Genomic DNA, 14,039 nt, shown 5'->3' with positions numbered 1-14,039 from the left:
TTCTTTCTCTCTCTCTCCCCTGGCACTGCCGTGCCATCACTGCCAAACCGTGTTCATGTTGCTATTCGCACATCTTTCACTCTCGCTGAAGTGATTCACTTCAACCATCAACACCCAGCCACCCAACACCACCACCAAGCTCAAGATCACACTCCTTCCTGTGTTAACACTAATCCAACACATTGTTATACACTTATTGTTTGGATTTTGCATTCCCCTCTCGTCTCTCTCTCTCTCTCTCTCTCTAGTGTGCATTTCGTTGTGTGCATTTCAAAAATCACCGCCCATCGCGCGTAGCGGCGCCAACAACCCATACCTCTGTTCCGTTTGTGGTATTCCTTGCGCACGTTGTGGTTGTGTTTTTTGTTGTTCGCACGTTTTACCGCGTGGAAACTGTAGAGAGAGAAAAACCACCTCCTGGAACCTCGACTGTGATTGTGTGTGCGCGAGTGAATGATAAGAAAGGAAAACCGTTGTTGTTGTTGGCAAAATCTGTTCAACCGACCACCACGGACGGTCCCGGACGTGGTCTTGGTTGTTCCGGCTGCCGTTGTACGCTTTACTCGGTCGTTCTCAGTCCGCACCGCAAATGTCAGCAGGTTTCCATGAGTTGGTTTCAGTTTTCCCTCGCGCATCGCGTTGCTTCTGTGAGAAACAAAGCCGGAGCGGGGAAAACTCCTGCCTTGGGTGTCTTACATAATTCCGCATGCATTGCATGCAACGTCAACGCCACGGGAAAATCCGGAAGAAAGTAGCAGCTTAAAGATTACGCACCGCGATGTGAAACGCGAAAGAACGCGCATTCGCCAACGCTCACCATTGCAAAGGTGTGTCGCCCTCGCCATCGCACATTGTTATCGTATTGCATTATCGCCCCTCATCGGGAGAAAATGATTCATTGTACTATAGAAGGAGGCTTGGCGTGATGTAACACGATGGGTGTGTCCAGCAGCAGCAGAAAACATTAGCGTCTACTCTGCTAAGCAAGCAATTCGGCAGTAAGCAGCGCTATTGTTAGCACCTTCTGCGCAAAGGGTGCCAGATACCGACCGACCATTGTTTTCTACTACTACACCTCAACCCCTTAGACCCCAGCATTCGTTTCTCACGACCAGTTTTCTCCGCTTGTTTTCCATTTCAGGTTTTTGGCTGGCATCAAATCACGCAGTAAGTAATAATGCAACCCACACCGCAAACATCAAGCTGTTTCATTTCTCATCCCTGGCGATTTTATCATTCGTTTCAACCTCCCCCCAGAAAAGGGGAGGGATGTTGCAAATCATGATTTGCTGGTGATTAATCGTGGCAAATCCGTCCAACCCTAGTGTCTCGTTAGACGCTAGACGACCGACCATCATCAACAGCAACAGCAACAAGGAACCACACCGCAATCCGTCAATCGTTGGCGAAGGGTTGAGAAACAAAAAAAAATGGCGAAACAAAAACCAAAATGAATGTGACCAAAGAGAGCAGAAAGAATGAATCGCAACGACGTCCGTTGAATGCCGTAGTCAAGGGAAAAGGAAGGAAGGTAGTGGAAGTGCATCATCATCATCATCATCATCATCATCTGCTTCTTCTTCGTCTCATGGGCATCAACGGGGAGGTCTTCTTGTCATCTTTGTAACGGGGGTTGCATGCACGCATGCAAAGGCATCCTCCGCTCTTGTCCGCTGGTCTTCAATCTCGGGCTCTTTGCCAACTCTTTGCATTGCAATAAACCCCCCTCCCTCCGAGGTATCCGGATGAAGGGACCATCGTCATCGTAATGATGAAACACACACACAAAGGTACGCAAATGTGTCGCCGAAATGGTTGCCCAGCAGCAATAGCAGCAGCAGCAGCACGATCATTCGTCGTCTACCGGATTGGAGCAGAGCTCCAGCAAGGCCTTTGCCACGCACACACACACACACACACACACACACACGTATTCGTCATGGTATCCTCCCTTTTGTCGTCGTCATGAACGGTGACATGTCCCGGGCATCACCACCACCACCACCACCACCACCATGATGTCATTTCATTTGCTTTCATCTCGTCTTTCATTAAAAGTGTAATAAGACCGGAAAACTGATTTCCCTCGGCGATCCTTCGTGAGGTGAGCTCCTGTCAGCTTCCCGGGCCCGAGCCACGCCAGCGAAGGAGTCGTCAGGAGTCGTCACCGACAACTGCCGGATGCAGCAGGGTTGCCTGCTGTAACAAATATCTGGCTTTCTACGTCGTTTGTCTAGATCCTGCTGGCACGAACGAACGGGTCCGTGCTTATCCCGGGTTCGTGTCAATCCTATCGATCGCCACCGTACCTTTGCTGCCAATGATGGTGTGGACGGGGGCTTTGACTTCCGGCTTTTTTTCTGCTGTTACTCTCCAGCCTTCCCACTCCCCGTAAAATTAACACACAACACAACACACTCGGATGTAATCGGATTCCTATTATTATTGGCCCCTGTGATGGATGGATCACTTGTCCGAAGAATGGCCATGGGTTTCCATTTCGTCTGGCCGGCTGGCTGGCTGGCTGGCGGGTGAGGAAAAAGTTTTTCTTTCGGTTTGGGTTTCGGTTTCGGTTTCGTATCGTTTTGGTTTTTTCAACCGTTTCGGGGTTTTCGGGATAAGTTTGCTCGATGCTCTGGGCCCCACACGGAAACCCGTGTCAATTCCGTGTAACTTTGGGATGTGTATAAGTTTGAACCCCGTACTTTCTGGTTGACTTCTGGGGTTTCGGGAAAGCAGCCCAGCAATACCCCGTCCTGGAAAACTTTTGCGTTCCGATGATGATGCATCGATAAAATTTGATGAAGGTAACGTGGCAACTGTGGATGCGCACGGGCAGGAAAAAGTGGGACTTCATTTTCCCCGAAATCCCCCCCGGGACAGTGCCCCATGGCGGCGGCGACGGCGGCGGAAGGAACGGTTCGAAATTAATCTTTTCAACATTTCATTTGAATCCAATATAAATTGAGAGCGGGATTGTGGTGATGCAAATGGTAAGGGGGTGTCAATGGTGGAACCGAAAGGAAAGGCACATTGGCCGAAAAAGAAAAACAAATTGCCCTGTTCAAAAGGCAAAGCGCTCGAAGGAACCGCAAAAGAAATGGTTGAATGAGAAAATATGGCCTCATCTTCTGCCGCTACTACTACTACCGCTGTTGCTCCAATATATTTATATATAGAGAGAGAGAGAGAGCCCCGGACAAGACAAGATCCTCGGTCAACCAGGACAGATGTCCGAAACATTTATCGCATGTTAAACATAGCCGGGAATTGAGTACGAATTGTGGGACGCCCCGGAATTGGTCCGATTTGGGTACCTCGTTCGAAGAAATGAAAACGTCTGCTGCTCCTAATCAAGTGGATGGCCTAGACGCCCGGGAAACCCTGGAACGACAACAACAACGGCAACGGCAACCACCACCACCACCAGCACCGACGAAAACCCGGGAAAAACCTTTTCCATTCCCCGTGTACCGCTTGCCGAAAAATGGATGAAGACAATCAGTGCCGCCGACGCGAGTGCTTCACCGGTGAAAATCCGGTGGCCTGGTGGTCTAGTCATAATTTCGATCCGGATCCCCCGAGGGGGCCAAAACAAAGCACGAGAGACCATCTTCCTAGAAGGAGAGCCCAATGGAACCCAGACTGGACATGGAAAAGGTGTCGAGGGTTTTGGGTTTTTGAAGGGTCGAATCGGCCTTTCTTCGGACACTCGTGGTGAGAGTTCCAGGCCAAATCCTCCGAACAAAAAAAAACCGGTGGAAAATCGCTCCAAACATGGTCTGGTTGTGTCTGTGTAGCGATATCAAATGTCAGAAGATATTCCTTTTTGTAACAGCGCGAATAGATGAGGAAATGAATTTTTATTTGACCATTCTTTGCCCGATTTTTCAACCTTTTCATTCCCCGCCATTCCTATCGGCAGTATCTATTCTCATGCTCCGTGGGGTCCACGGGCGAATTTGCTTCTGTTCCAGGTGTCCTTGAAGATGTTCTGGGTGCCATAACCAATCAGACCACCTACTACTAGCCCCACTGTTTTGCGAGGGAAAATTCCTGCAAATCTAGACTCACGGGAACCGCTCGACACTCCACTCCATTACACTCCAGAACCCAGAACTCGTTTGAGGTTTATGCCGTACTCGAGCGCACCGGACGCCATTGCTTTTGATTCCCTCTCCTTTCGGTGCGCGTTTCGTTTGCATTAACATTCCTCGTCTCGTCGTCGGGGTTTTGATCTGCTTCTGCATTGATAGAAGCGCAAAAGGGGAGGAGAACGGATGGAAAAGGATGCTTTTGATCCGCTTCTCGGAAGATTCTCTTTCGCTTGATTGAAACACCTCGGGATTGAATCCCGATCAGGTGCTCTCGGGTTTTCCTCCCGCGGAATATCCAACTGTAATGCAATACACCACCACCACAACAGAGACAGACTCTTTACTTGGCCTCGTTGCGGAGTATCTCGACGAGATCCGTGCAAAAAGAAAAGGGTATCAGCTTTCGGTAATGAAAATATTGAAATCGACTCGAGCCCCTCTTCGAACAGGCTCTCGAGAGTCCATATTTGTTGCAGATTATGTTTCTTCACTTCTTAAACTTCTCTTCTGGGAAAAAGGGCCGCACACACACACACACACATGTTGATACAAAGGTGATGACGACGAATGAAGACGCTACGCGGACGTTGCCATGGCATCCGCCATGTGCATCCGGTTACCCGAGAGTAGTACGCGTGGCCACGCTCGAGGCGATAAATCATTTCCCAAATGCAATTCCAGTTGCCACCATTCGCCTCTTGGCGTGTGTGTGTGTGTGTGTGGCCTCCTTTTTGGGAGCAGAAGACCGAACGAAACAACTGGCCTCTCGGGCTATTTGAGTTGTGATCAGCATCAAGGCGGGAACTGTCCGGGAAGGCATTCGCGTTCCAGCTCCAGCAGCTAAGGCATAAACCCTCTCACGTTCCCCGTACGTGTGTGTGTGTGTGTGTGTGTGTGTGTGTGTGTGTGTGTGTCACGATCCATCATAGCACTTTAGTTGCAATGACCGCCCTTTCCCCGGGTACTGTCCTCCCCCTTCTTTCAGAATCGTTTTATTGAAAAGCACATTAGCGTCTGCTTTGCTTCTCCCTCCGTCACCGCTTCGAGACACTTTTCACTTCATTTTCGTATCCTTTTCGCGAAACAAGCACCGCACCCCCTCCCGATAAGCGTGCTATCATCAATCAAGCGTATGTGTGTGTCCTGGATAGTTCATTCAAATAAAGGATATGTGGCGATGTCTTGAAGGAAGCGGGCAAAACATCGGGATCACTAGCACACACACACACACTGGTCAACCCGTTCCGGTGGCAACTTAATTGAATGAATTTACTGAATTCATCATCATTCCCTCGGTTCTGCTGGTGGTGGTGGCTGCTTATATGACCGATCGACTCCAGCGTGCACCTGCGTCACCAACGCTGCAAGCTTTTTGCGGTGATGCTTTGCTTCGTTTCATTTCATTGGTTTGATAATGCTGATGATGCATTTTGACCTTTTCGTCAAACCACACACTACTCCCGACAGGTAACATTCATTTATCATCCCTCTTCGCAGCCAGGGGTCCAAAGGGAACACTAGGAAGCTCTTCTGTTCTCAACGAATATGCCACAGTACCGCGTGTGTGTGTGTGTGTGTCGGCTACAAGTGTATTGAAAAGAGTGATGTACCACTTCATCCATGCAATTGCCCTCGGTCCTTGGTCCTTGGTTTACGCGGACGCAAATGAAGCGTTGATTCAGCCGCCCTTCATCCAACCAAACCGCCCTTTGCCTTTCGTCTTCTACGGAGGAAAGAGAGCGACAGAAAATGGCTAGAAGCAAATGTAAAACATCCCGGGCTCTCCGCTCTGCTCTCTATGCTGATGTACTGTGGCACCCGGCGGTATGTGTCGCCACGCCACGCCAAAGGATGGCCTCCGGTACTGTACTCTGGCAGAACACAACGAACGAACGAACGAACTCCAACGCCAAGTGATGCTCATCCATCATCCGCGACCAACCGACCGACCGACCGAGCTACTGCTACTAATACGGAAGTGAAGAGAGAGCGGATGCCAAGTGGGGAAGGTTGAAGCGAATGTCTGTCAATGGGCTAAGAGGCGGAGGACGTAGCGTGTGTCACCGTCCCACACCAACAACCGATGGGATGCTAAGCAAAAGCTGGCTAATCATGGACAGTGTATTTATCATCCCGAAAGCGTGAACCGGGAACCGGGAACCGGGACAACCGGAAACGGAAGGAAGGACTTTGAGGCACCATTAGAGCGCTCATCGCTGACAGAATGGACAAGACATGGAGAAGAAGAAGACATGGACAATGATGGCTTGTATACACGAAAGATCAGAGCATCCAAGAGGAAGGATGATCCCATCATTCGGTTGCTGCTGCTGCTGCTGCTGCTGTCCTTAGCTACGGTCACATCATTCGTCGTATCCCGGGGGCTTCTCCTTCTGGTCACTACTCGGCCCAGCGAGACGAGACGAGACGAATGATGAGGAATTGTCTTACGCGAACGCTGTGCTTCTTATGCCTTATGCCATCAATCAATGAAGAGCGCGAGGACGCGTCAATTTGCGAGCAGCGCACACGAAACCACCGATAATCCGATCCAATGAATTCCCTGTTTACGAAAGGAGCAGAACCCGCGAAACCAGCAATTTCGCGTCTCATTTGCTAGCGAAACCTTGGCGAGGGCACAACAATGCGGTTGAAATGCTGCTGTATTCGTTGCAACCGGAGCGTTATCTTGGCCGGCTCACAGAAGTGAGAGCAGTGAGTAGGTTAAGGTATTCAAATTAATCCGCTACAATCTGGGATCACGGATGCCTCATTGTCATCGTGTGTGTGTGTGTGCGTGTCTGTGTGTGTAATCCCAAAACCGTTCCCGGGATAGATAACCTTTTAAAGGGAACGCGCGTTGTGCCCGAACGGATGAGTCGACTCGACTGATATCTGATATAGCGTCGTTCCATTCCATTAGCTCAAAGCTTTGACAAAGCCCTCATTAAGAGAGGGATGGGATGGAGAGAAGGGGAGAGGGTGTCCTGGGGGGGCAATTTATGCTCTAGAGCATTCAAACCCATAACTCACTCTCCGCCACTGCAAAACTGCCATTCCAAATTGATATGATCACGGCCATACACTAATCGTTCTGCTCCTGCTGTGCTGCTGCTGCTGCTGGTCAGTGAGTGAGCCGCCATGTTTTTTGATTTTGTCACCAGCAGCGCTACTCCAATTCGTGGAACGCTTCGAACGCTACGGTGTGCTGTGCACCAAGTTAATGCTCATTACTGATGCAATTGTTATGCAAATAACTTCTAATTGGCTGCCATCCGGCTGGTATGACTGGCACCCGGATACACACACACAGGACACACAGGACACACAGGACACAGGCAGGACACACGCGAAACCGAGCGAATACATTCACGAACACGGCACGGCCATGGTGCGAAATGCACCTTTTGGAGGCCCCATTTCCCGATAATGGATACGCGTTACATAGGCCCCCAGATAGAGGCCACATACACACACACACACATAGGCCCCTCTCTCCCTGCTTCTGTGCCCTGGATTGTTGATGCAATTTGATTTGATTCCCGGCACCAAAAACCTGGTGGGAGGGAAACAGAACAGAAGCCAGCGGGGGAGCCGGTGCGTATTCAAAACTGCATCACCATCAATTAACTGGACCCCGCCGATGGGGATGGGGACAGAGGGAGTACCCCCTGTGTCCCTCTGCATCTGTCCTCGCTGTATATATATATGTACCAGTGTGTTAGTTCGTTAACTTCCGGCCACCGCGAGCCAGTGCAGTGCAGTGTTGAAACTCCCTGGAAGCCTTAATTGAAATGAATTTCTACAGCAGCGGAACGGAACGGAACGGACACCAGGGGACGGATGGAGGCGAGAGAGGAGTTCGTCAGCCGATCGTCCGAGCATTGACCGGCCACGGACGGGACGGTGTGCGGTGTCGTTATCAAAACTCATCAACAAATCGCAAGAGAGAATCTGGTTTCGGCAAAAACCCCGATGCCGATGACGATCCGTAACCGAACCCGGGACTCCAGTGCGCGCTCGCTACGCACTCTTCTGCTTCCTCCCTTCTGGACGAACTCCAGCGAAAGAATAGCGAATTGATTATGTTCATTATGCACGCCTCCTGTCGCCAAACACACACACACACTATGGCACCCCGGCAGAGGCAGACTGTGTCCTGTTCCTGGTGGTCTGTTTGTTTCCGTGATTTGATTTTTAATTCCCAACGCAGCAGCAGCAGCAGCAGCAGCAGCACATGTCCTCTGACGCGATGACCAGTCGGTCGGTTCAACTGCCAACCGACTCCTATTACGATGTGGTGGAACATGCGAACGAACACAAGTCCTGTCCGTGTTCACCAGAGATCGGTTAGATTGTTCCGAACCGGAGAGGGGGGGGGGGGGGAGTGTATTTTTTCCCGGGGTTTTTCAATTCTGTTGGCACCCCCCCGGGCAACCCCTAGAAGTAGTAGTCCCGCTGGGGGAATTGTATCATCCGTACTCGCCGCACAGCACACAGACACAGCCGCTGTGGAACAGCAATCACGGATGGACTTTGCGGACATTTGCGGACGGTGCTCGGTGGCAGTGGACATGAAAATCAATAGCCCCCGCACTCGGAAAGGACTTGCTACTGCTGTGCTGCAATAACTGCAAGTGTCCCGGCGTGGCACTGGGTCGTGCTCGCTGCTGACGCGTGCGGCAATGTCATTCCATTGGAACGGAACCGGATCTACGGTGTGTAAACGCCGAGAGGGTAACTCTCTGTGCCGGTTACTCTGTTACTGCAACCTCTCTTCAACCAACACCAAAGGACATACACGCGGGTGTGTACCGGCGGGCACTCGGTGACACCGGAATCGATATACCGGACGATCGGCGTGATATTGCTCCTTGGTCCAGGGTACAGCGTCTGCAACTCTGTATTCTGTTCTTTAACTCCAACTCCGTCTGGTTGTGCGAAACTCACGCTCCACACTGTATCGATTCTACGGCCTAGAACGCACCTCCACCACTAGCCCGTACCTCAACTCAGCATTCCCTCTGCTGCTCAAAAGCTCAAAACAATCAGAGTAATTATCGCACACTGTGAATTGATTAAAACTAACACGACGGCGACGACGACGACGACGGCGGCGGCGAAGAATGGAATGGTTGATTAGAACGCGTTCACTCGTGTGTTGGTGCTACCGGTTCGCAGTTGCGCTGCTGCAGAATGACGACGACTACTATGATGTGCAGAGCTGGACACCGCAAAGGGTACGAAATGCAATCGGGAGTCAGAAATTAATAAGCTTTTATTTACAAATGCAATGCAAATGCATTATTAGCACGGCACTGCTATGATAGCCCTCCGGGTGTTGGTCGGTTGCCCAATCAATGGAATGCAAATACACACACACACACACACACGCACAAAGGCAGCCTGCGGAACGTCCCAAGTCAATACCTTCTGCTCGGTATTCAGCATTCCAGCCGGAGGAGCTGCAGCAGCAGCAGCAGCAGAAGGTTGTCATTGTTGCAAAACATGTGATAATGCATTTATGCCATTCCCTGGTCCTTGGAGTCCTTACTAGAGGAGGATGTCCTTTGCGTCGCTTTTTCCCCTTTTTCTTTCACAAGCACAATTCCAACAAGAGCGAGTGTGTTTGTGTGTGTCCTTGTGTTTGTCTTAATGTACAATGCAATGAATATGTAAACAGCATTCTCTCGACTCGATCTCTCCGGATCCGGCTGGCTGGGTGTCTGAAGAACAATCGTTTAAATTGTCATTGGAGTTTGTGTTGGACTCTGGCTGCAGCAGAGCAGAGAGGTGCATGGGGCTTGTAATGCACCCCGAGAATCTCTAGGGCATTCCCCTAAAGGTGACTCCCGTTGGTGCGTATTCGCATTGCCTCGATATGGCATTTTGAAGCGGCTGATGCTTGATAGTGATTACCAATGCTTCACTCACCTCCGGGAATTTCGATTCAGAATTGACAGAAAGCTTTTACATTCTGGCTGCTCAGGGGATTGAGATGAAGCAATGATGCGGTTTGCGGTGATGCGATGATTCGTCGTCGATTAATGTTTATCATCGATTCATCGGTAACAGTGATTACATTATGTAGATCCAATTTGTTGCTTCACAGACGCCACGCTGATGAGCCTGGTGAGAGAGGAGAGAGAAGAGAGACGAGAAAGAATAAATTCAAAAATTACTTTATAAATTTGCCTCCAAATAAAACCCAAATCATAATGAAGCCATTCGGTGCCACGCGTCAATGACGCGTCATCAAGCATCATCCCCCAGCACCCTTAGAAACCCTTGGGCCTCCACCCTGGGCCACGTGGCCACGGCGCTAGTTATCCTGCGCGCCCGCAAACCCAAAAGAGGAAGCCAAATGCGAGTTTTATCAGCCTGTTGATGACATTTATCAGCAAATTTTCACACAGTTCACTAATTTTACGTGCGCCACTCCCCCCCTAGCAACACAACGACGAAATGGCAAATAAAGTTCTCGGCCTCGGTCTCGGTCTCGGGCACCAGGCTACCGGGAAAAGCTGGTCCGGCTCAAAACCACACCAGGATCACAGCCACTTTGCCTCAACCACCTCGAGGGAAATGCCGGTGCCATCGTTCCGAGGGTGAGGGGTGCTAAAACCATCCGCTACATTCACGATGTCGCAGCTTCAGGCAAAGGGAGCAATGGGGTTTGGGGGTGGGTGCGTCACGATCCCGGGGACGGGAACGATGCCACGCCTAGACCAATATTGTGCGAAATTCCACCTCAGCCTAGACCTAGGCTTCGCATAAACACATCCTCTCCCACCCACCCAACCCACCCACGCCACCCACGCCACGATTACTGGGCGACAAGAGACGGGCCGGTGCTTGCCGTGGAAAACCAAATCAAGCGCACCAAATTGGTACCCTTTTCAAAATGGCAAAACTTTTCTAATTCTCTCTCTTCGAAACCACCCAACCCTCCTGCCACCACCCCTCGCTTCTCCACTCGTCAGGATTCGACACCAACCACCGGACCACCGGAGTAACAGGACGGTTAACGCTACGCCAAGGCAACCGACCACCGTTCTTTGACTTCATCTGTCGACTGTCGAAAACGAAATTCGAAAGCAGAAGCCCGAGGTTCTTTCTGGCGGATTCCGTATCCCGAGTTATCGATAGTCACACACACACAGGGGAGTGGGGGGGATAAAGGGATTCCCGGTATCCCGGATGGAGGTGCGTTTCCAGCTTTCCTAAGCTTTAGGACACTCAAATAACCTGATAACTACCAGTCGAGCTGCTCGTGCATTCGCATTTCAATCGCAAACCGCCCCCGACCGATCCGTTCCGTTCACCTCGTGGCCTCAAATCTCCGTGTTACGGATTCCGGAATGCTAGTTGCTCGGAAAACAATTGATAAAACCTGAGGAAAACATGAGGAAACCCCGAGAACATGAGAAGAGGGGTTTGAGTTATTAATGCATTTTTCACATTTTACAATGACAACCTCTAGACGGAGGGGGGGACACAATAGTAGGGGAAGCACCTACCGGGAATGCGACACCAGAAACCACTTTTCAATTTTTTTGCTTCCCCCCTCCCTTTCAAAAATGCTACGCCAATAAATCAAACGAAAGCTCTCTCTCTCTCGAATTCTGTCTCTTTCCGTCTCTGCGACATAATTCAAAGATCCCAACGAGAGTCTACTATTGATGGTTGTTTGGTCTGTGGAGACGACACCTTACCTTAGGACGAGGAGCAGCAAAAACCAACTTTGACTTCATTTCCGCATGAGGAAACCAGCTACCAGCTTCTGTCGGATTCTTCGCCCCTTTCCACCAAGCCTCAAATTCTCGTCCTCTCCCCGTTATTCTTGCGTTTAGTGCCCTGGAACTGCGAGAAAAGCCTCCGAAACAGCATGCAACGCGACTCGCGTTATCGGTCGTTAGCCATCGGCTTCTTACGCGTTACTCGAATCTGGATCAAGATTGTTCGTGTGTGTGTGTGCGTGTGTGTGTCAGTGACATGTGTCAGAAAGGCTTCAGCCAAATAGGGCCTTCTCCCGGAAACCCCACAGCGCACTCGCACAGAGTCAGAGGAGGAGACATGTTGATGTTGATGCCGGTGGTAAAGGTTGTACCGCGGTGACATTGGGAATTCGATTCGATCGGAATGTCAACTCGTCCGGCGGCAAGGAAATTCTATTCTAACCCTCCACCTAGGAATACGTTTGGCCGCTTCCATTGGCTACGAAGCCTATTTATCATTTTATGATTGAATATAGATTCAATAAATCCACCGCTCGTGCCCATAAACCGAAAGCAGCATTCAAGCCGGCGCACACACCGACCGGAGTGGCCACCACGGGAAGGAGTCCTTCAATTGAAACGGGCCCCGACCTACTGGCCGGTGTGCATTTGCGCTGTATCCCTTTGCTTGAACTGCAAACGAAGACCACGAAGAAGAGAGCCAAAGCCCTGTGTTAGTGCGTGCTGGAAACGGAAAAACACGCTACTACCGCCTCGCATTGGAGACAATTTCGGTTGCCAGCCAGGCGTAACATCATCCACCGAGACCACTACTATCTCTCACCGCATGCCTCCTCCCCAAAAAGGCGCTCCCTTGCATCGATAAACGGAAATAAACCTGACTTCATCATATGCGAACGATGGCCGATGGGGTTTGCTTTAATCATCTCGCCCGTGCGCGTGCCTGTGTGTGTGTCATTGGAATAATTTCTATTCCAGCAAGGGGAGGGGGAAGAGTGGGTGGTATTCGTCAAAAACTTGTACGATGCCGTGTGTCGCTTCGTATTCACTTCTTCGACATCCGATGGTCGTCAGAGAGTCAGGCTGAACGGCTTATCTTGATAATACGTCGACTTCTACCGCACTCGTGCGGGGGGGAGCCGGTCCGGAACTGTCCGGAAATGTCAATGAAGTGGAGCGTGGCAGGCAGTAGGCGGCGCCAACAGCAGTAGGCGAAGGAAATCTGACAAGGCCGCCGCTACCGGACCGGACGTGCACCGACTCGGAGATCAGGTTTTGTCGATACATAACTTCGTGCCCCAGGACAGGACATACAGGGAGTGCAGAGGGAAAGAGAGAGAGACAGAGGGAGGATTGACATTATCGGCAATCGCATGTGACAAAGTTGGCTCCGGTGTACGGTGCGTACGTGCGCGTGTGTGTGTGTCGTTCACCAAAACCAACTCGTATTTAGGTCCTTCGAGTTCACGAATCCTGTGGCTCGGAGCTTTTATGGTTCTGGGGCTGGAGCTTCACTTGCGCTGGAGCGACCTCCCTAACCTCAACTATACACCGATTAGTAATGTATAGTAATGTATGTTTCTCAAAATCAAAGCAAGCCACACACCATTTTTCAATACTCGCCAACTGCGCACCGAAATGGTGACGGTTCTCTCGGCCTCGAGTTGAAGTACTGGACCGGCCGTACTATAAACAAACCAGAGTGTTGACATCGAAAACAATTTTCCATTTCCAACAACATCACGCAGCGACTCGCGTAAAACACAAAAAAAAAACCCAAACCACACCAATCCGATTAGTTTCCAATTACGTCAAATACGACCGTTCAGTGGCCGTGTGGTCGGCGGAAAGGATCTCTGTCACTGGAATCAGCGGCTCTGGAAACAAAATGGAAACGGCGTTTGAAATAGGAGAGGGTTTCTCCTTGGGTCTCCATCTCATGGGATCGGCCTCGGTTGATGGTTTCGCTTATCAGTTGGTTGTTTTGTTTTTTGTTTTTATTTTATTTTTCGCCCTCTTATCCGACTTCGACGACGACTACTATCACGATCACGATTCATTTCAAATTCAGATGCTCAAATGTTGGTGCTCCGTCTCCGGGATGTACACACCGGTAACGCACACCATCGGATTCCAAGCATTTTCTGGCCACGTTCGAACTTGAGAGAGGGATCTTTAGGGCTTACGGCAAGACGTACGCACC

General features: G+C 50.5%; 1 protein-coding gene across 2 annotated transcripts in view; it reads left to right on the top strand.

Moving 5' to 3' along the window:
• LOC125953287 (mucin-19) overlaps positions 1-14,039 on the top strand; it is a 74,900-nt gene that overhangs the window by 19,191 nt on the left and 41,670 nt on the right. Inside the window, exon 3 of one of the 2 annotated variants that reach the window (XM_049682754.1) lies at positions 1,142-1,167. The exons of the other annotated variant lie outside the window; for it this stretch is intronic. The gene's annotated coding sequence lies outside the window, so the exon portion shown is untranslated. The remainder of the gene's footprint in view (positions 1-1,141; positions 1,168-14,039) is intronic. 2 annotated transcript variants of the gene reach the window in all.

This window comes from Anopheles darlingi, chromosome 3 (assembly GCF_943734745.1).
Source record: "Anopheles darlingi chromosome 3, idAnoDarlMG_H_01, whole genome shotgun sequence".
NCBI classification, from domain to species: Eukaryota; Metazoa; Arthropoda; class Insecta; order Diptera; family Culicidae; genus Anopheles; species Anopheles darlingi.
Note: the sequence above shows the minus strand (reverse complement) of the source record. Positions and strands in the feature narration are given on the sequence as shown.